At 36.4% G+C, this 23,877-nt stretch overlaps 1 long non-coding RNA gene across 1 annotated transcript; it reads right to left on the bottom strand.

The window, feature by feature from the left end:
* Window positions 1-12,336: 12,336 nt before the first annotated feature.
* Window positions 12,337-23,553, bottom strand: LOC128084296 (uncharacterized). Its single transcript, XR_008208445.1, has 3 exons — window positions 23,393-23,553; window positions 19,712-19,926; window positions 12,337-12,509 (listed from the first exon to the last, which is right to left on the bottom strand). It is a non-coding gene; the product is annotated as an uncharacterized LOC128084296 (long non-coding RNA).
* Between the last annotated feature and the right edge of the window lie 324 nt (window positions 23,554-23,877).

Here is a 23,877-nt window from a genome sequence, read left to right as displayed (position 1 = left end):
GCAAGTTAGGGGTGGTCTCATTATCTTTGCAAATTAGCTGTCAGCTTTTATTACAAGCTGCATGAAATAATTTTCTTGGCACAATCACTGTTGAATTAAAATCTGTCTGCAACTTCAAAAGAAATAAAAATACGTAAGTCATCATTCTCAGCATGCATAAATCAATACACACTTAATATGTGCTCACTCATATTACATTTTGGGAAGAGGCTATTTGGAACTGATGGAATCACCTGCTATTAGGATTCAGAAATAAGTGTCAGACTGAATTTTCTTTAGCAAAGTTGGGTTTATCCTTTGCTTCTGCTTTTAGCAGTACCAAATGTCCTCTGGAGGTTTCATACAAGTTAAACTATTCTGTGATTTAAATAATGTTCTTTTTACATTTCTCACTTAAATCTGACTGCAGGCTTTTAAAGACTTTCTTCTAAGATCAGTTTTACATTCATTTGGGCTGCCTACAAAACGTAGCATGCTAAAAAAGGTGAAACAAACTTCATGATGCCATTAAAAATAAATCAAAGGCTTTAAACTGATGTGAACTACACAATATTTTGTATAATTATTAAGAATATTTCAGCAAACCACTCCAGATACAGTAAAAATTTGATGTGAGAAATACTGCAGACATGCTGAGACCACTTTTGGAGGCACTATTTCATGTCCAATGTAACAGAAGTTACAAAAAGTCCTCAGAGATTTCTAGATGCTTGGTCAAGTGACAAGTATGCTTCCCTTCTGACACTATATGACTCACCTTCATTAGCAGAAAATCATAAACAGTTTAGTTAAACATAGAACCTTCTACACTAGACATGTGAAATGTCTAGAGCTGAAGCTCATTGATGTAATTACTTCTCATAACAGAAGTATCACTAAATTAACAATCACATCAAACTAATCGAATATAAAACCAGCCAAAATTTACTTACTTTTTAGCAATTGGCTGAAAAAACAAAGCTTGAAAGTAGGTTCTCTAGCACATATATCTGAAATGTGTAGAATATGTACTGTGTCTGAGGCACTTTTTTTTTTCTGTTAGAATTTCAGATTTTTAAATTTCTACACCTTTTCAAAGCGATGAGAGAAACGTATTTCAGTAACTGTTAAAAATTTCTGCTCAACACTTACAGAAACAGGACATGTGGGACCACAGCTGGAGTTGTGAGAACTTCAGTAGGCCTAGGGTCCAATTTCTTGCTCAGAGTATCCTTTAAGAACAGCATTAATGGGCATATTACAGAATATCTTCATATAAGAATAACAGCAGTAATGAAAGGTCGTTCACTTTATTGCATGAAGCTTACTCTGTAACTGCAGATCTATACCAATCACAGCAGTAGTTTCACTAATGTGCATGATAACACTCATTTTCAGCCACTGCTCTAAAGAGAGAAGAATCCTGGACGCTTAATACAACTGTGTATACTTATCACTACAGCATAAACGAAAGAAAATCAGTCTAGCCAAAACTGAATCCAATGCAAGTTTATGTGTGACTTTGATATATACTTTGATATAGATCATGAGGCTCAAAGAATCTTAAATTAACTAAAATCAAGTTCATGGGGTACTGTCACGTTGTTGCAATTGAACTGCACTTCATTCCCCGCGCTAAGCTGTGATTCTGAGGTAATATTCAGTGCTCCTCTCCGCCTCAAATTCCTATATGTAAGAACAAATATTTTACTTTGAATTTTACATTTTGAAAAGCTGTGTGCATATCATTAAAGAAAATACCTGAATACACATTTTATTGCAAATAACACATTCTCATGAGATATTTGAGCTGTGGTCTTGCATACACAATAAAAATATTTTCTTGACGTGTAAGATTCTTGTCTGTTTAATCTGTATATTGAACTAAAGTTATGTACATGAACATTTCAAACAGTAACTTTATTCAAATCAGAAGCTGCTCTGTGTAACATTTTTCACTGTTCGTGTATTGTATGCTTCTCTGAAGTAATTATCAGACTGCTAGCTTACTCCTTTTGGTCACTTATCAGAACTGGACTCTTATCAGAACAATACAAATATGAAAGTCCCAACATCACAAGCACTTAATCAAAAACTGTGAAATTGATTTGCTTTTCTCTTTTACAATGCTTAAGAAAAAAAAAAAATCATCTGACTAAAGTGTAGCTCAAGGAATTCTGACTCACTTACTTGTCTCAAATTAATCCTTTTCTCAAATTCAATATGTTTTTCTTGTATGCTATATAGTTAGATTTACGTTCGAAGTTGTAGGTAATCTCTTTACTACTCTTACAGCTACCATACATACAAGCATGATTAGCCTTATCCATTCTTTTGTTTTGGATTTACACCATTTTTAATCCATTCTCCCTCCTATCACGTAGGCTTCCCAGTTCCCCTGTGGCAGATGGGTATCTGGTCAATGGAGCAGCCCATAAGAAACCTGCATTTCCCACAGGAAGGCCATTCAGAACAGCAGCAATAAAAGTGAGCTTACCTTTTTTGTAACACTTTACCACTGCCTTCCATCCACTTGATATGCTCCTGGTGAATGCCCTTCAGCAAGGCAAAACATTTCTTCACATTGGTGAAGCACATCAGTGATGGTGTCAGTGCACAGGGGAAGGGTGATGGATGTCATCTTCCTGGACCGCTGCAAAGCCTTCAATATGGTTCCTCACCACATCCTTCTCTCTAAATTGGAGAGGTGTGGATGTTAAGGATGGATTGTTCAGTGGATTAAGAACTGCTTGACAGGACACTGCCAAAGTGCTGTGATCAATGGTTCTGTGTCAGGGTGCAGCGGTGTGCCTCAGGGGTCGGTCTTGGGACCGGTGCTCTTCAGCATCTTCATCAATGACAGATGATGGCATCGAGTGCAGCCTCAGCAAGTCTGCAGATGGCCCCAAGCTGAGCGGTGCAGTCAATGCATTGGAGGGAAGGGAAGCATCCAGAGGGACCTGGGCAGGATGGAGAAGTGGGCCCATGAGAACTTAATGAGGTTCAACAAGGCCAAGTATAAGGTGCTACACCTGGGCTGGGGCAACCCCAGGTATTGATACAGACTGGGAGAAGAACACCTTGATAGCAGCCCTCTCTCTGTGGAGAAGGATTTGGGGGTCCTGGTAGATGAGAATCAGGACATGAGTCAGCAGCGTACGCTTGCAGCCTGGAAGGCCAACTATTTTCTGGGCTGCATTAAAAGAGGCAAGCAAGATGAACGTCCCCTTCTGCTTGGCTCTTGTAAGGCTCCATCTGCATCCATGCCTGGGGCCTCCAGTACAGGAAGGACGTGGAGCTCTTTGAATGCATTCAGAAGACCACTAAGGTGATCAGAAGACTGGAGCACAGGAGGGGAAAAGACTGTTTACAAGGGACAGTGATAGCACAAGGGGGAATAGCTTTAAATTGAGACAGGAGAGGTTTAAGTTAGGTATTAGGAGGAAGTTTTTCATTCAGAGGATGGTGACACACTGGAACAGGTTGCCCAGGGAGGTTATGGATGCCCCATCCCTGGAGACATTCAAGGTAAGGCTGGATGTGGCTCCAGACAGCCAGGTATAGTGATTGGCAATCCTGCACATGATGCACAGAAAAGTATTATAATTTCAAGTTGAGTAATACATTTGGTTTATCCAACTCTATATAAATGTTGCTGTTAATCTGACCTGATAAAAAAATTATGATATTTCTGCTGGATCAGGTGGAGGCAGCAAATCTGATAGCCTTTTAATGGGAATTATCTTGTTCTTTCCCCTGCATTCTCCGAGTTGGGCTTTATGTTGCCACTTTTAATTTTCTCATCAAATCATACCATAGGCTTTAGCTGCCCTGGTCTCAACAAAGATTTCATCTTCACAAAGATTGAAACAGCAAGAGATTCACTAGCATTCTACACGTGCTTCCCAGATTACCAGGAAAAGGGTAATCCCACAAGCACCTGTGGGGAGGCTGTTATAATTGCTGCCAGTGATCTAAGTAGGAGAGCTATGTATAGCTCCTGGAAGAAGAGCTTAGAAGAGGTAGAGAATGCTACCTGCCCTGAGAAAGGGCTAGCAGATGAGCTAATGAGTAGATGGAAGAGGCCAATAGAGCACCTGCTAGAGTGGCACAAGTGGCTAACAACCACCAGGATGGTTTCAAGCATTATTCTTATGTTACTGTGCCACAGTCATGAAGGTGTACATCTGTTTCACTTGGAGGAACATTTATCACATTGTGGCCTTGTGGCCTCCACGATACCACTTCATGAAACACACTGCATCTGAAATAGTGTTGTCGTCTTGACTTTTTTCTATGGGTGTCTAAAATTAAGGATGCCTCAGTGTGGTGCTGGAGAATATTCTGTACTGTAAAGAATGCCAGAAAGTCAAGATACGCTGTTCTGACCACATTAGCATAAAAGGAAAATATGCTTGGAAACTTAGCACCATCAGAAGAAAACTGTTAAATAGATTGCTCTTGTTCTAAAAGAAATAGCTGCATAAAAGATTGGGTGAAAACAGATGCAATTTTAACAGTGATATGCATATAAAAAATCCTAAGTTTTCTTATGATACACCAGGGGAAAAATTCACATTCTGAACTCAACGAAAATATACTGCCTTCTGTTAAGAAAGACAGTGAAATCTGCCGCATCAGCACTACAGCAACATAGATCTTGCTACAGCGCCTTTGGCAATCGTTTGAAAGACTATTTTAGTGTAGAGCTAGATTACAGTGTTTTATGTATGAGTATAATGGTGCAATTTAAATCTTTCCCTTTAATTCCAGGCAAACTTGATTTTATGACTGCGTATCTTTTCTCTTCTACATTGGAAGAGAGGTCCATGCCCTGAAGGAAGAGGTGATTATACATACAAGCCATTACAAGAAGAAAACTGAAAACAAAAAAAAAGAAAAAAGAAAGAAAAAGGAAAGAAAGATCCATCTGAAATACAAGGCAGAAGAGAAGCTTATGCCCTGCTGTCCAAGAATGACTCTCTCTGGAGGGGTGATTCTGAACAATAATAATTTTCTAAAACGTTCCATCCTGAATAAAGTACTAAATAATACAAGAATTGTATCTGCTTGCACTATTAAAGGAAAACTCTAGCTTCAAAACGTTAAGAGATTTAGAGCTCCATGTTAAACAAAGAATTGAACAAGATTTTTTTTTTATGATAACAAAATACTGTCCACAGCTCGGATAATGAGTAGGGCAATTTAACAGCGCTCCTAAGAAAAAAAATCAGCACACAAATTAAAGAAAAGTTGAAACATGACCTGTCTCCTAAGTTTGCAATGAATCCACAGCCAAGGAAAATAAAATTCAAACAAGAAAAGATTTTAACTTACAATAATGAAAAGATAGTCCTGCAACTTTTAAGGCATTATCACGGACCTGTATTCTGGTGACAGCAGCAAATCCATGCTAGTATTACTAGGATAGCTAATTGCAATTTATTACCAGAATACTATAGCTTTCTGCTGACCATTTTCCTTCAGACTTTCAAAGCACAGCATTTTCATGAGTCAGATGAACAGAATAGTACTGAACATGTAACCTAGTGATAAACTCAAGCTGAAAAGTCAGCCATGGCTGAAGTGCTTAACGGATCAAATTTCTCTCACTTAACAGCTATTTTGTGGCTTTCATTTCCACACTTCTCTTGCATTTCTGTGCTATTTTCGCTTATAATGATGCTTAAAAAAAAAATAATGGGGGGGAGGGTGATATCTAAGGAAAGGAAGCAAAGCAGATGTGACAGAAAAATGAGAGTTGCTTATAACAAACAAACAAGGCAGGTAGAAATAGGAAAAAAAAAAGTGACTATGTTCAACATAGTTTATAACTGAAAGGAAGCTAGGAAAAGGGCCAGAGAATGATCAGTAGTAGCAAGAACAAAAAGGAACAGCTGAAATTGAATAAATCAACCGTCCTTATGGCTTGGATAACAGTAGGATTTGCTATTGCTTTAAAGATCACAGCCAATTCTAATTTCTCTGCAAATAAATTGAAGTTAATCTTTTGGATTAGTAGGCTAAAAAATCTCAATAAAGTCTTTACTGTATATCCCTGAAAGCACATGTATGGAATAAAGAATAATTTTCATGTAATTAAAAGAAAATCTCTTATTTTCCATTCTTTATCTACCTGTATAGAATATCTCAAAGTTGAAAGGATAGGCAAGGATCTTCAAGTCCAATTGTTTTGGTGTGCAATACTATCCAAAATAAACATTTAATATAATTTGAGAATTTCTGCTCTCTAATCTCCTATTTTTATAGTATGATTCAAAGTACATGTATTACTGAGGAATTTGATATTGTGTCCTTCATTCAAGTAATTCACTAGATGACACTCTTGTATAATAGTAAACTTCATGGCATGCAGGATATCAGATAGGCTCCGAAAAATGAAAATGCATTTTAATGAAATAATTAAAGGCACTTCTTTATTTTCTTATAAATTGATTTGTAGAGAACAAGTATTACCTTTAAACTAATACTAAACTAAAGTTTAAAAAGACTCAATACAACTAGCACTAGGAAGGTATTTTAAGTCTGACATCAGAGTCCTGTAGCTGTACATTCATCTGAAGCTGAGCCATCATGCTCAAGGCAAGGTAAAAACACAAGAATTCTACTTATTTCCTCTGATTAAGTTATTGCAAGTATTTCTCATTGTAAATTCCAGGTATAGTAACAGTTTCTGCAAGAGCGAATTACTATTTTTGCATATGGCCTTAAGTAAAAAGCAAGGAAAAAATTATAAAATGCAAGTAACTGCCTTTGGCTACAGACATTTCTCTCACCTAATTAAATTGGGAGACTGAAATAATGAATCCTGTTACTTTTTTTTTTTTGTCTCAAGGTATACCTGAGAGCTTATGATTCAAACAATTTCTCCAGTGATATATGAGAACTTCTTCCTTACTAATGGAGATCACATTGAGTTCAGAATGATCACTAAATGATTTAACAGTGCCAGATTTATTTCTCCAGCTACTTTGCCAGTCCCCTGCACATCTAGAGACTTGATTCCACCTCATTTGTGATGGTTGCAAAAGGATAAATTCAGCATGCTTCATTTCTGTGCGTGAAGTCTACAAACACAGAAACACCGAGTGCTTGGTGTGCCATATAAGTAGCTAAAGTATAATAATAAGTATAATGTATAATAAGTATACAACATCCTGTCCCTCTAGATTTGTGGCACATATATAACCTGCAAAAAATGCTTCAGTGAAGAAATCTGCTGTCCCAGACCTGGTCCAGCATGATGGCTTTAGTGAGATAATGTAGAATGAAGAATACTGTGAAAATTGTTCTCAGCAAAGGACATCAGCAAGCAACGCTGTCACATATACGTATAGATAATCTACAGATAATCACATAGATAATCCTCTTAATTTTGAAGTTTAAGAGTTAAATGCATTTGATCCTATAAAGAAACGCATTACAGAAGCCCACTTCTGCAGAGGCAAAAATGGTAACCAGAGATTAGACCCTTGCTTTCTTTGTACAGTGTTTATATTTGTAAGAATTATGTAGGCATAATTTTTTTTTATAAGCATTATAATACTTTCTAAGAACTACATGCCACTTTGTTTTCAAAGTGAATGAAGTATTTCAGAACAGTATTTTATTTAAGGTTATGTTTCCATGAAGATTTCAGTTCTGTTTTACACTGGAAAAGGTTTGTAAGAAAGCCTGCCAAAACAGTGATACAAGTAAAATAGTTAATTTTAGAGAGAAAACGTGTGTTAGACAATCTATCCTGTTTTCAAACAGAAAAATGTGCTTGGGATGTACTTGGAAGTTGTATCTACACTGTAGCTTTCATCATTATATGTAGTTTGCCCTGAAAGTAATGCCTCCTATTTATTTCTGTGAAAACTACAACAGATACAAAGAGAACAACAGCATTATTGGATACACCAAATTCTCGGTTACACATCACTATTTTTCAACACAGTCCCACCATTAACTATGCATTTTTGCCAGCAGTGAACAAGAATCGCCACGCTGTGCTTGTCAAAATCTGCATCAGCAAAGGTGACCCACTGTCACTGTTGCCACTGTTGAAACACAGCACCCTCTGCCTCACTGTGGTCACATCCATTGTTCAGTCTCAATATCAAGCACCAATGAATGTTAGTCGGTGTTATTTTTTCTGCATGGAGGAATTCAATGGCCCACATTTTCTTTGTACGCATTTCCATGTCAGGCACCATTCTATCAGACTGCTCCTCAGCTGCCATCTATCACAAGACAACAAAATATCATTGAATATTGTTGGGAAGCTTCAACCTCTACTGCCATACCACCAACATCCATCTCTGGCATTGCAGACCAACAGAATAAAATAGGAAGCATTACCATTCTAGCAACCCTTGCAGTTTTGTCAGTCAACAGGAAAAAAAATAAAAAGATTTTGTATTCAGTTAGTTAGCTTTCTGGCAGGAATTGTTATCATCTTTCCTAAGTTTAAGATGGAATTAAAAAAAGAATTTTGCATTGGTTTGGTAGCGATACCAGACGGTCTGCACACTTATTTAGAAGTATATGGATGTCACACACTTGTAAAATACGTGAGAGTTTCTTTCTGAATTCAAAGAGGCACGTGGTTATTTGTGTGTTTAGGAAGTGGTAGATGCTGGATGTAACCTAACAAGCGTAATTGCCTGAAGAATCATGTTTAAGTGCTGAAATACTTTTTCATGGCTGTGAGATGGAGAACAAACCACACAGTTTCTTGGACTTGCTTCTTACGCAGAAAAATAACAGAATACACATTATTTTCTAGTCTATGTAAGCATAGAATGGTTAGTAGTCATCACGTGAGTAATATAACATTGTTCTGTTCAAGTATTTATGAGGAAGAGATCGTTCTGTGTTCAACTCACCTCCTACAGTTATCAGAAATTAAAAGCAATAACAAAACATCTTAGTCTTTTTGAATCATTTGTGTAGTCAGCCATTTTAGACTCTTAATACTGAAGTGAATGCTATATTGCTCCAGAGAACAGCCAAATGTCATGACTGCGTGATGTTTCCGTTCGCTTAAGAAAAATGTCCACATGAATTAAAGTACAAGAGCAAATGTATGAAATGAAAATGTGTTCTAGGTAGAGGTGGCTGATCTGCTGGGCTCTCTCATCTTTTGAACACAAGTACACAACAAATAAATTTCCCAAATTAATTCTAAAATTATTTCCTAGACCTTCACAGAGATTCACATTTTTTTCTCTCTCATCTTTCTTTTTTTTCCTTCTCCTATCAGACCAACCACACGAGCTCTACTACCTTTGTAGCTATTTCTCCTCATATTAGTCTTCCATGGAATTCACACTTAGACATAGTTGAGTCTTACCTGGAGACCAGAATAACTTTGTTTCTGTATGTTTCCCTGCCGATAAAGGAGATTCCTGAACAAATTTTGAAACAGACTATATCCAATTTCTATCATATCACACAAAATCTTTCCCATTAACTGCTAGCCCGCTGCAGCTAGCTGTACATTCTGTACTTTAACATAGCTGTGCTTTTCAAAACAGGGACTTATATTTGAAAATACATCCATATAATTTGTAATTATTTATAATACCCAAATCAAGATGCTTCAGACACTTTACCAAACTGTCCATCTACACTGCTTACCTTTCTGATCATTCTCAAGACCGTTGCTGAAACCTTTCAAACCATTTTCCACCACATGAAAGTCATTTCTCTTGGCCTCCATTCCTGGTGGATAATTATATACCATTAGTGTTAAGCAGAAAAGTTCTTGATCATCTTTCTACAGAAAGGCATCAGACAACTTGTGTGGGAAAACTGAACACGCTGAACAGTAGAAAGAAGAAATGCACATGGCAGGAGAAACAACTTAAAGCATCATTAATTCTTCCTGCTCCATTAGATCAATTAGCTCATATAAACATATGCCAAGCAATGGACTTTCTTTCTTGACCCTGTACAGCTCTCAGACACTTGTTTTCCTCTAAGACAGCTACTTATACATGTGAGTGATGTATGATTTTAAAGAGCGCTCAGGTTAATGGTGCAAGCAGATGTCTGAAACAGTGATTCAGACATCAGCTAAAATGTTGATAACTAAGACCTACTCTAAATCTGCTATTAAAATGAAAGTAGCACCAGACTGTGAAGAAGAAAAGCTGATTTACATCTGCATTTGTTCAAAATAGGAAAGGAAAACAAATAGGAATAATTTAAGCTATTAGAAAACAGGCACAGAAGATGCATTAGCACAGGTATTTCATCTTTAGACTCCACTGTCAGCAGCGAGCGTCAAGTGTACGAGACAAAAACCTGGACTGTCAGTTATCACAGAGGATTAGATTTCTGCGTTAAATTGCTCTGCTCTATAAAGTGTTGATTGTTTAAAAAACACAGTTAGGCAAACTAAGATTTGTAATTCCTTAATTACACTGCTTCCTCACTGGTACACACTTAAACAGCAGGAAAGAGAGCAGTCAAACTCACAGAAACATTTTCAGGATGAAAAAATGCATCCATAATCTGTTATATCCACAAACATGAAATGTCATCTATTTTAATGATAGTTGTAGTCAAGGCTTTGAAGTTTAAATGCTACGTGGTGATAAATATCACAAAATATCTAGCATTAAATTGCCTATTGCATTATTCCTCTAAATTAAAACACATTTGTATAAATGGGTCTTCTGCTTTTTGTTTTGTTACATTTTGCCTTTTTAGGGGCTTTTCTTTGGAGTAATTCGCTACTCCTGTTGCTGCATTTTGCCTTGTTGCAGTACTGCTTGTCATGTGTTAGCTGAGAATAAACTAGAAAGCTTTTAACTACTACAATTAGTATGTGTATTAGAACCTCACAGATACACAGATAATTCAAAAGCACCCCTCTGTCTCCTTCAGCAAACCTAAAAAAATGAAGTGGTCTTAAGATTTAGAAAGCCAATTACAGTTGTAATGGACAGAGTGGGAAGAACTTGCATGTAGAAACAAGATGGTCATTTCATTTTCTTTCATACTGTTCACTGCAGCAGTAATCTGGTAGAGACCAGATTACTGGTCTCCTTTTTAAAACCAGATGCAACTCTCCTTTTTAAAACCAGATGCAAGTTTCATATTTATTCAGCTAATTCAGAAGTCAAGAGTCATGTCATTACCTGGCATCACAGACCAGAATTCTCTTGAACTGGAGACTCAGATTTTACCAAAATATTATGAGGAAAATATTATTTGCACTCCTTGAGGCAAACCTTGTTTGATTTCCTATCTTTAAAAAAAAACAACAAAAAACACCACACAACAACAAACTGATATCTTGCCATTGAAATACAAAATAAAATCTTGCTTGATTTAATGGCAACATGTTTTTAAAGTACCAATATCTGCAGCAGGTTACATTAGCTGAAATGTTACGTTGCCACAATGCCTCAATTTTAGGTAAATAACTTACGACCTACGGAATGCTTCAGAGTATGAATAGGTTTTGTTATCCTTCATTTCACCAATTGCACTGATAATTACTATTTCATTGTCAGAGAACAATCAACAGGGAATAATCCAGGCATTGGATGTTATGTTTTTTTATTTTGCAGAGCATGTTAGTATTACAACATTAGGTTTCAGCTTAGCATATTCTTTACCTGCTTTTCTTGTTATACAGAGGGAGATATACAGCACAAATTGTAATCACTTCTAGACTTTGCTGTTCAAACAAGTTAGGAACAGGAGAAGCAGGGACAAATATTTCATTCATACACTGAAACCTGCTACCTCTTCTAAAGTGTGTGAAATAGGGCAGCGAGAAGCTCAAGAAAACTAAAAACTTCCACCTAAGTGGCTCCCTTAGATTCTTCAGGCTGCCAAGTATAAAAAGATATATATTGAAATAGGGAGGTTGCAATTATTTTGCCTGCCAACCATGTCTGTGTTTTAAAAAAAGTGGACTATGACATCATGGAATTGAATCCATAACATTCCACTTCTACAAGAGCACTGCATAGACAGTTCTGTAAGCATTCAGAACCATATTTATTTCATTTTTGCCCCAGCACGGTCAGCTGGGGAATGTAGGAAGGACAGAAGCATGTAGCACATTTCTAGACTGGCTTTTTCTGACCAATTCCACCAACTTTGAAATAAGCCACGTTTTATGATTCATACAAAAAACTTACCTTAAGAATTCTTGGAAGAAAAAGTCAACAAAACTAAAGCCAATTACTTTAGGTAGAGATTCAGCTCTTTTTTCCTCTCAGTTTTCTCTCGAAAGTACATACTGGTCACCCACTGCCTTCTCTCAGCTCAGAGCAGAGAAGCAGCAGGACACTACACAGCAGGATACAGCTTACTGACCTTGCTGATCATAGCATCGGGGAGCAGCAGTAGTGTTCTTTTTGCACTTGCCTTCAAAGCTTCCCAAAGCAGTTTTGCAGAATCCAGACCCACACGTACGGAGCTCCGCAGACTCTGGACTTGATCACAATCCGCACCCAATGGCCGTGTTTGTCCTGCTGCTGTTTAAAACAACAGCAACACAACTACAACAACAAAGGAATAACAAAATAAGAAGGAAAGCAGAAATTGTAAGCAGAAACTGCACAATAGCCAGTGATTACAGGTATTTTTCTTTACTATGTTCACCTAAGTGTTTTATTGCATTACTACGTATTTGGACTGGATGATCTTGAAGGTCTTTTCCAACCTTGGTGATTCTGTGATGTAAGGTTTGAAGAGAAAGAGCAAAACTGAACTTTGTACTATGAGAAAGAGCAAATATCAAGCACCAGCACTCCAGAGAATTAGGATTACTTATTTATGTATTTTGAGGAAGGAAAGATAGCTATCTAGAGGACAACTACCTGTACATTTTCGTTGTCTCCAATGTTAGGGGCTTTTCCAAGTAAAGCTCTGCAATGAAATTTTCTGCCAAAATACATTAGGAAACGAATGGAGTGGAAAACCAAGGACGTAGTTTTAGAGCTTTTCCTTCTGCATTATTCTTCAAAGGCCATTTGTGACCTCTCCATTTTTGCCTGAGGTGCCAAAAGGTATTTGCTCACACTGCGCCCACTCAAGATTTTGTGGTGAAACAATAGGTGTATGGGGTACGAGTGAATACAGTTATGTAAGCAAGTCACAGGGTTGTTCTGATATTTAACTGAAGGTGAAACTTTTCAAAATGACAATCCTATTAATTGCTGAAAGCTTAGCATCTCATCACCAAAGTCTAAAAGCTTCCAGTAGCTTTTGCAGTCTGAGCACAATATCAATTATAAGTGTGAAAGAAAAATCACAAAACCTCAAGTCAAGTCACATAATCACCTAGATTATATTAATTCACCTCACCTCCTAGTTCTACCTCTTAGTTTTATGCCTCAATGACCTTAATTGTGAAAACTCAAATGAAACAGAAGTAGCTCACAGCATGCCATGAAAGTCGGGAGAAAGAAATCAAGCTCTGTACAGACAAGGGAAGGTGCACCTAATGAACAGAAGACTGTTCTGAACACCCCAAAAGAAATTTGTCCCTCCAGTGCAAATGAGATGAGTGCCATTCCTTCCACCAGCCACATCCCAGAGCAAGCAATACTAGAAGACTTGCCTTAATGGATTAAAAACAGACATTTCAGACATACTGACATCCTCGATCAATTGCTGCCGAGTAAAACAAAGCATTATATTTTTTCTGCATACTTTGAGGAATTTATGTTTAATAAAAATTTTCACACACCAAGTAAAAACCGAAAATCAAATAATAGAACTAGGGAAAGTATAAAATGACAGACCCAGTACAGCTGAACGTCTCTGCATATTACTTCCAAAACAATGTCACCTTACAATAAACAGGTTCTCAACTCATTTATACATTACCATAATATCATAACATTAACTTACAGTAAATTATATGCTTGAGTTTTCATTTCAGCAGAATATTTAACTGTCTTTTTTAGAAGGTCATAAAAATGAGAATTAAAAAAAGAACTAATTCTTCCAAGGGTATTTTAGTCTTCAAATCGTCTATACACAGAAATTACCAAAAGCTCAAGCATCATCATTTAATGAGTTTTCCACATGGTCAGTTACCTTCACATCTCTTTTTCTTTGCCTTTTTCGTCTATTAGTCTTCAATTTATCAGTTATAAACAGACAAACCAACCAAGCAACACAGAGATTATTTGTTAGCAAACCACTTTGAATGGCACTATCATCTCTGATTTCCAAAAGACATCTAAAACATATGTAACCCATTCCAAGAATTGCCAGCTGATCAATATAACTTATTATACCCATGAAGAGTAGAGTCCCTTTTTATTCTTCTTTCTCAGTTAGCTGATAATGAAAGCCATCTGAAGTCCTGTTTCACATCTCTAAAAGAAAAACCTCTTCTGAAAATGGATTTGGTACAGTAACGCTGATCCAGGAAGTCACAGAATCTCGCCGATATGTTCTGCCACTATTTTTAACTTTCCAGAAATATAAAGAAAGAAATTTCAGGATGGAGAAGTTGGATTGACACAGTTTTGTTGATTAGGGGTACTATTTGTGCTCAGAAGTTGCAGTCAACCAATAAACACAGAATATGCATCTTTTTCACTGGTACATATAGACTCAGTCCCTGTTTTAGTGCCCAACATTTCAATAAGCCACTTGCAAGGTTAAACTGTAATTATGTAACCATGGTAACATTGTTGATGTAGTAGATATGTAAATATAAAAGATCGGTCTTTAAAGCCAATAAGAATCAGGCACCTGATGTACTAATTACCGTAATTAGGAAACATTTGAGAAATTTACACATTAATTAAGATAAAAGGTTTATTTAAGGTAATTAAGGCCTGGAGCTATTTTCGGCCAGGAAACTGTTCATCAGATCTTGCTTTTCTGCAGGTGATCTTCTGAGTTCTATGTAGATGAAAACACAACTAGTTAAATCACGAGCACTTATTTAGCCTTATTTAAATCTGAAATTTATCTGGCCCTTTGGATGTAACCTGGTTGAGGGACAAATGGAATAAATACAGGCAGGAAAAAAGAGGCAATTCTTTTTCTCCTGAGCACTCTCACAGCTAGGAGGGCCTCAGCGCCTCACATGAAGGACGAGATTTGATTCTGCAGAAAAAGCACTCAGTCAATACTGCATTGCTTCAAAACTCCAGAGGAAATTCAGGATAGATTCTATCTGCAGTAATAATAGGCTGAGAGAGAGAAGTAATCATTTAAACAGAAATGTTTTTAAAAACTTGTGTTGGATTGGTTGATTTGCTTGCATGGTCTATGCATACAGAACTTACTTATGAGAGTCTGAAAAAGATTAAATACAATTACACAATACTTAAATTTTTCATAAAGAAAAACAACTGTATGTTACAAATACTAAGAAATGATCTGCAGTTAGTATTTTGTAGCACCCTCTCATTGCTGAATAAGGATTGTTATTGAACCTACTCACTATTCCAGAGCGTCACAGATTCACAAACTGGGGATAAATTGGTTTTTGACTCCTAAAAGACAACATTGCTTTAACTGTTGCTCACAAGTCCAGTTTTTTCTCCTTGAATTTAGTTTTTCTTCAATTTTCATCCATTAAAAAACATGAAGAAACTGAGTCACAAAATGTGCAATATTCTTTAAGATCATGAATCATGGATAAAGAGTTTGAGATTTTCTGGAGTTTTGCCTTAGAATCCTACTCTAACTCTCACCCTTCTGAATGCAGAACAAAAAAAAAAAAAAAACAAAACAAAAACACAAAAAAAAATCTATTTTATTGATAAAAAGTACCATAATAAGAGAAGCTGCACTTGGACATTCAACTCCTTTCATAATTTGCCACTTGCTCCTCATCTTCTGGACCAAATAGCGAGCTAGAGAGAAGGCAGACAGCAGGGAGCACAAAGGCAGGTGACATCAGCATCCCCAGAGGAAAACAAGGGTCTTCCAAGAGTTCACTGCTGAGTGTGCAACTGCATCGAAAGTGCTAAGATAAATTTGGAGTCTCCTGTTTGAAATGTAAATTAGCTCCAGCTATTTTGATCAGTCTGCTGCAGCCTGAATTTAAGGGTAGCTGTGCGGTTACTATGAAACAGAAAGAAAAAAATCTTGCTGTGCCTTATTACAGTTAAATAGAAATATGTGCTTGATGTAATAGCTTTTGAGAATATTATTTAATTGTCATATAAAGGCAGGTGCTGTTGAAGCTAAATTCTGGAATTAAGTAAATATTTGGTATAAGGCGAGAACAGATCTTTGAAATTGTTTCTAATATTTTTTCTAATCTCTAATAAATAAGATCTTTTCATAGAAAAAAAGAACAAGAATGAATGGAGTGTACCATGACTAATGTCAAGTTATAGATTATAGCCTAAAAGTGCCAGAAGACCCACACTGGCAACTCTGAAAAATAAGGCATAAAACTTCTGAAACGGGAAAATAAACACAACAACAAAATAACATTACTTATATGTCCTGTTGTGAATGTGCTGACCAAAAGGAAATCTTGCAGATATTACTCATAAGCCACAATATAAATCCTAGACTCTTTCACCAATTTTATGGTATAGATTATAATACAAATTCAGTGCACAACATTGTTCACAATGTTCCTGAATGCAAAAATGCAAGAGAACTCCAAGGGATTCAGTCTCAAGTATCATCTGACTGTTAAACAAGAGAACTTATAATTGCTACTCTGAAATGCATGTCAAAGAGTCAGCTCTAAATATACATTTCTAATTTAGGCTATATGTGAAAAACTGAATGTTCAGACTGACATTACGGTTAGAAGAGAAAGCTTATAGTATGTGTGCATATATATATATATGTAATATATATTATATATATAATGTATATGTGTACATATACATATGTGAAGGGTGAAAGTTACTCAGTAAAAGCCAGTCTCAGACTTGCGTTTCATAACTATTTTGCATGCACTTAAAAATTTAAATATTTCCATATTGATTGATGTACTACACTGGAATACACAGAACTTTTTCTTAAAGCATAGTAGAATGGATTGGGTAGAAAGGGCCCTCTAAGATCATGTGTTCCAAACCCCCTGCTATAGGCAGGGACGCCTCCCTCAACACCAGGTTGCTAGGAGTCCCATCCAGCCTAGCCTTGAATGCTTGCAGGTTATACTTGTTTTCCTTTTTGACCTATTCTCCTTAGATTTGTTACTTACATCAGTTACAATGTAAAACAAATTGAGCTCGAAAAAAAGAATCAATAAGACAGAGAAAAGACTAAGACCTTTATATGTTTTCCAAGGTAAACAATTACAAAGTGCTATTTTTTGAACCAGAAAGTATGAAATGTCCATCTAAAGTAAGAGTAAAATGTGGTTTTCCCCTTCACCCTAGGAAATATATTTACATGCTTATTTTCCCTGCTTACTCTGAATACCTCAGTTATAAAATACTTGAACCTGTATTCACATACCTGAATGTGCTATTACACTTCCTAGTGTAATGCTTATAGGCATAACAATATGGAAAAAATTTAGGTTTTTTTTTAAAGTTGACTGTAAAATCTAACCAAATGCAAAAATAAATGTCAAACAGTAGAGCAATACTGCCATTATCATCACTAGGTATTATTCTGCAAGTAAAAAATTTCAGCTGCACTTAGAAGCTTCACATCTAAAATTGAAACATACATAATTTTATATGTTCATCACAAATAAGGCATTTATTTATTTTCATATAGAGAGTATTTATGTCCAGGAGAACAAAAGAAATATCTTTTCTCCAGTTCTCTTCTGAAACATTTTACACCGTGTAGATCTGAGCATTTATGTCATTCTTGCATCAGTTACATTCTCTGACATCTCATAAAATACATACCTATCTGTTGTTAGAAGACAGCCACAGGAGAAATGTAACTGGAATCTGAATCCTTTCTACCTCCACCCAAACAGATATCATTCTATTAAGTGATATCATAATGAAAATCTTGAAGTATGGATTTAAAGAGAAGAAAACAGCACTTCTCCCATTATGAGCAAGCTACCAGTATAACATCACTACTTGTTAAAGACTTCCTAAATTCTCACAGAAGGAAGATTTGAAAATTCAGTTTCCCTTTCTTCTCATCTTTTGTTCTGAAAACAGCCCTACTTCATGTCTATGTGCTCTCTAAACCCTTGATTGTGTCATTTTCCCCCTAAGCCCAACTGCCTTTCTACCTGTCACTCAGCTTTGTGTCTACTGCCTTTCCCCTCCCACCCTCCTAACGATCTCACAGCCAAAGGTTGCATGGGATATTGTATTACCACAGCCAAAGGTTGCATGGGTTATTGTATTATCAAGCATGTAACAAAAACATAAGTAGATAATGGAGTCATGCAGCACTGCAGATCATACTGTCTTAGAAAGAATTACGGCAAAATTCACTCTGTCTTTTCCAGGACTGAAATACTTTTCTTTGAACTTCTCTTCTTCCAATTAACATAAATGGCTGTGAAGGTGGGAGGTCGAATGAGCCACTTACAAAAAGACTATCTGCTGCACACATTTTCTCACTTTGGGAGAAGATGCAAGAGCACAGAGCCTGAGACCTATTTTATTCACTTTGTTGACTGAACAACATAGAAGGTACTCAAATAATGAAGCCAATGGATTTAATAAAGAAAATTTTAAGAAGGCATTCATCTTTTGGCTACTATCTAGGAAGAAGCTTCCTCCAGTCCTAGTTATTTTACGAATTCATATATTCATTTTTATGAATAACATCCATTGTTTTTTGATTAATAATTATTTTATGAAAAACAAGTGAGAAAGTATAAGTCATTCTGTTCAGTGCAATAGTAGCCTTGAGATGTGAAATAATGGCTGCTAACCTAGAATACAGAACTACTGTGACCTACTTATGTTTTGTAAGAGTACTTATGTTTACTCATGTTTTGCAAGAGTACAACTGTCTATTACTTCAAAATGTCAAAGATCAGAATCATTCCAACTTCTAAAGTACTACACTGACGTCAAATGTTGTGTTTCAGACAAGTACAGTAACGGGATGAAATAGACAACCTGAGAAGTGCAAGGGCAGAAAAGTCACATTTTCCTACATTAATCAACTGTTCAATAAATACAAAGCTCTTAATGCTGTTAAAAATCTAAATATCTCAGGACTTTACATGCTTTGCACAAGTTTACTAGTAGTTAACCTGGCTCTGTTCATTACCATCAGTTTTTGTTTTTATAAATTATGGTGCTCATTTTTTGGTTTGTTTGTTTGTTTGTTTTTCCCCCCACATGGCAGCTAAGAATAATAATTCAACACTTTGGCTCCAAGATGATTCAAAATACATAAACACAGCTTTAAATCAAGAACTAACCAGCCGGTGAGTCCTGGGACTCGCACTTTACTCCTGAATTCAGAATGCTAAGTACTAATTTTAATCTTAAAAAAATAATAGTAACAACCAAAACATTTGGTTTCCTTAACAGGAAAATGTGCCTCTGACGAGGTCAAAGAGCAGATGAGAAGTAAATAAAAATGAAATAAAAATATAAAATAGATATGCTACCTTACTACGCTTTCAGCGTCATAATGTTCAATACTCCTTGTACTGTAAAGTTACTGTTCAGTTTCATTAAAGATTTTTCTATGCAGTATAGTTGTTAATTGCTTGAAGAGTGTATAATCAATGAAAATACAGATGTTACAATTATGAAATACACAAGAGAGTTTGGCTAAGCAGGTTATTATACCAAAAGAGAATAGAGAGAGTGCTTACCCATGTGCCAGGCTTGCTGTAAAACTCCAAAGCAGGGATTTCCAGTAGAGATCCTTCCCCACTGGTAGTCAGCTCTTAAATAGGTCCAGCAGCACAGGTGAACTGCCTTCACCTGTGCTCCCAGGGCTGACTCAGCACTCGGTGATCAATCAGATGTTCAGGCCTTGATTCAGCAGTTCCCATTTGAAGAGTGACATGGTTTCAGACATCAACACCTTTAACACAGTAGTTCAACAGAAACCATGAATCGATCCTAGGCCACTGCATTAATCAGTCATTCAAAACCTAGTAAAAAGTGAAATATTTATGAGCACTAGAAATAAAAAAATTATGGATCAAAATCACGTGGGAAGGGTAGATGCCTAATAAGAAAGAGTTTCTAACACAATCTTCAAGGTCTATCAAGCTCCGTAAGAATCCCTATTTCCAGTACTCATTTCCATGTGTTACAGAATTATAGAATCAAAGAGTCACCGCTGTTCAAAAACACCTCCAAGATCATCCAGTCCAATCACCAACCCACCATCACTATGACCCCTAAACCATGTACCTCAATGCCACATCTAATCTTTTCTTGAACACCTCCAGACACAGCAACTCCATGACCTCCCAAGGCAGCCTGTTTCAATGCATTATGAGTCTTTCTGATGAGGAATTTCTCCTTACATCAAACTTCAAATTCCCTTGGCACAACATGAGGCCATTACTTCCGATCTTATCACTGAGAGAAGAAACTGACCAACCCAACCTCCCTACAACCATACAGTCTCCCCTGAGCTGCTTCTTTTCCACTCTAAATGATCCCAGCTCCCTCTGCAGATCCTCAGAAGACTTGTTACATTCTAATTTTTCTCCTCTTTTTGAATCTGGACATTCTTTTTAGAAGTATGAGCAAAAAATGAAGAAGTAACTTCTCTTCTAATACTTCACTCTCTTGAATCTGGAGAACATATACCATAAATGTATTCAAGTCTGGGTTACTGCACATCTGCCTGAGCATCAATACATGGGCATTTATTTTCATAGAAGTTCAATGTTTACCAAGGCTTTGGTATCTGAAATCACTCTAAGAGCTATTTTTTTTTTTACAAAGACTGTATTCCTATTGAAATAGTTTACAATATACCACATAATATGAATATTTACTTAACAGAGAGGGCAAGATTTGAGGACAGAACAGTAAACTATACCAGTTTCTTCACACATACTCTTAAATTGTATTCCATTCCTACATATAAAATAGTCCCTACCTCTCCTTCTAAACTATCAAGAGAATTGCTTCTAACTTTTAAAAACAGACTCGAAATACTTTCATCTGTTTCCTTTTTGAATCTATAGAGAACAGAAAATGATTAAATATTCTCTTAATTAAGAAAAGCATTTCCTAAAAAGATTTCTAATCACAGATTAGAAAAGAAGGAAAATTGTTTGGTAAAGGATGTGTGCTAGAAACTGATAAAACACTTTTGGAACTCTTTTGGCATATGGATAAGATAATTGGAAAGTTTTGAACAAATGACTATTTCCTTGACGTGTAAATTGCTATATTAATTATTTCATTAGATGTTCATAATTTATTTTTCATATTAAATCAAATATCATATCAATTTGTTGATGAGTACCCAAAGGTAGGTTTTCTCTTAGTCTCAAATGATAGCACATTATCAAAACTCAATTTGATTTTTGTCATATGTTCCTTTATTGTATGTGCACTGCTTGAAAAGCAAACAATCCTTTCTTCCATTTTGACTCAATAAAATAAATTAAAAAATAGAAACATGAATAGCTGGATAATTCCACGGTAGGAAGTCATGTAAGTATATCCAAACAGATTTTTTTGGATCAAATACTTCATTTCTTATCCTTAAAGAGAGCCTATTACACTCTTGGCAATACACAAGGTAGACCTAGGCCTGGACCTAGAGCTAAAACGATGTGACTTTCTGTCATAAGGAAACCAAAGATGTTTCAAGTATTATTTCTTCACAAGTTTTGCCAAGACTGTTTTTCCGAGCCACTTCCATTGCATGATACTTCACTTCTAGGACTTAAGAGAAAGAGTAGGAAGCCTCTTCATGATTTACTGTTTGGAATATTTATTGGTATAATACTTATCTGTAGAGAAGGAAACAATAAAAGTGAGAAAATTCATGAGTCAAGTTCATGTTGACACAGCGTATAATTTTTCTGGGTGGCAGCAGAGCTGATCTTGACGCCAATTTGTAAAATAAATGAGAAGCTTTGGTATTAAGTACTAATATCATGGAGCTCATCTCCTGGCTCACCCAAAATTCAAACACTAGGTCTGAGAGTGTGTTACAGGCACAATACTGTGACTGCTGCCCTGGGTAACCTGTTCCAGTGCCCAACCACCCTCTGGTGAAGAACCTTTTTCTCAAACCCAACCTCCATGCCATTCCCTTGGATCCTGTCACTGTCAGCAGAGAGAAGAAATCAGCATCTGCTGCACCTCTTGCCTGTTATTACAACACCTTATATTTTAGACATATTTCCTGTTACAAGAGTTTAGACTTATTCTGTATTTTATGAAAACAACAGCATCAAAATTCCCTTGACTTTAGAAGTGACAGAGAAATAGATGAAAAAACTTCTAGCAGGACCATCCACCTTTCATATCATCTGAATAAAATACATTTTTTCCCTGCATTTAGTATCGATCTATCGGCAAAATCTGTTCTCAGTTGTATTCCTAGCTCTATGGCAGAAATCAAGGCAGACAAAATCTGCTTGTTAATACACACATGAAAAGGGGAAGAACAACTTCACAGTATAACAAAATGTAATGAACATCTCTCTTCCCTTTCTACTTTGCAGAAGTTTATGCAACCATGCAATTTTTGTGTCATTTAGTGATTTCTGTTCAGGACAGTACCATCATCTGTGAAAGCCTTGAGATTGTCAAACACATATGAATTAGATCTGAATGTGTGGGCTTTTTTCTCTCTAAGTGAAGACAATCTACGTATCACCAACCACACCAGCAATTTGTAGCTATTCCCTCATATGAGGTAAAAGCAGAAGGGTACTTTAGATCACTGATGTCAATGACTAGAGCTCTGTTTCCTATCTGTAATTGTCAGCCAGGTCATCTTGGGTTTTAAAAAATGACACAGCCTTAAATAACTGGCTTTCAAGGGTGAAATCAGACTTTTAGTCAACATCGTTTAAGTTTAAACAGCAGCTCTTGAATTTCACATAGCACCTTCTGCTGCAGTCTCTCTCAACACCTATTACCATGAAACACCAACGGTACATAGTAGCTTACGTTACGACACTGCAGTTAATTGCCTTGCTGTATGTAATTTTCCTCCTAGCTGTTTAACATGCAATTATTATTAAACCATTGCATTCTAGTAGAATCCAGATGCTCACACTGAAATCATAAGCCCTTTCGTTAAGAGACTTACAGTATTCTTAAACTAATTTTTGCCCTCAAGAATTTGGAGTCTAAACACAAAGTAGGCAAACAAGCTCGTATGAATGGAAAAATACTCTCAAATGGAAGAGAAAGATCATTAAAAATAAGTTTCTTAATAAGTACAATGCTCAGCAGTAACTCCTTTCAGAATTGACTCCTAAAACCTGACCTTAATAATGAGAATATTTTAATGACAGTTAATGACATTTTTCCAGCTGACTTCAAAGAGACTGGGATTTTACCTTGTGAATCCAGATCGTGTAGAAATCTGATCTGCATTTCAAATGCAGACTGTAATTGTCCTCAAGTATTGTTGCATGGATTTTATGGAATTAATTCCCAGTAGGTGGCTGTAATTTCATCTTGATTTCTTCGGTTGTTCTTGCACTTGATTACTTCTATGGTATGGCTTGAGAGGAAATAAAACATTGACTGAATTAGAATCAGTTCGTATAAACACCTGGGATTGCCCTGACCCAAGTGCAACACCTTGCACTTGGCCTTGTTGAACCTCATTAGGTTCTCATGGGTCCACTTCTCCATCTTGTCCAGGTCCCTCTGGATGACTTCCCTTCTCTGCAATGCTATCGACTGCACCACTGAGCTTGGTGTCATCTGCAAACCTACTGAGGGCATTGCTTTAAGAATCATCAAGTAGAACAGATCCTACTGATTCTATCATTATGCTTAATTACACACACAAAAAAAACATTTTATGATAATAAAC

The sequence above is a fragment of the Tympanuchus pallidicinctus genome, unplaced genomic scaffold, assembly GCF_026119805.1.
Source record: "Tympanuchus pallidicinctus isolate F22 unplaced genomic scaffold, pur_lepc_1.0 scaffold26, whole genome shotgun sequence".
NCBI lineage: Eukaryota > Metazoa > Chordata > Aves > Galliformes > Phasianidae > Tympanuchus > Tympanuchus pallidicinctus.
The sequence above is the reverse complement of the archived record's forward strand: the minus strand, read 5'-3'. Positions and strand labels throughout refer to the sequence as shown.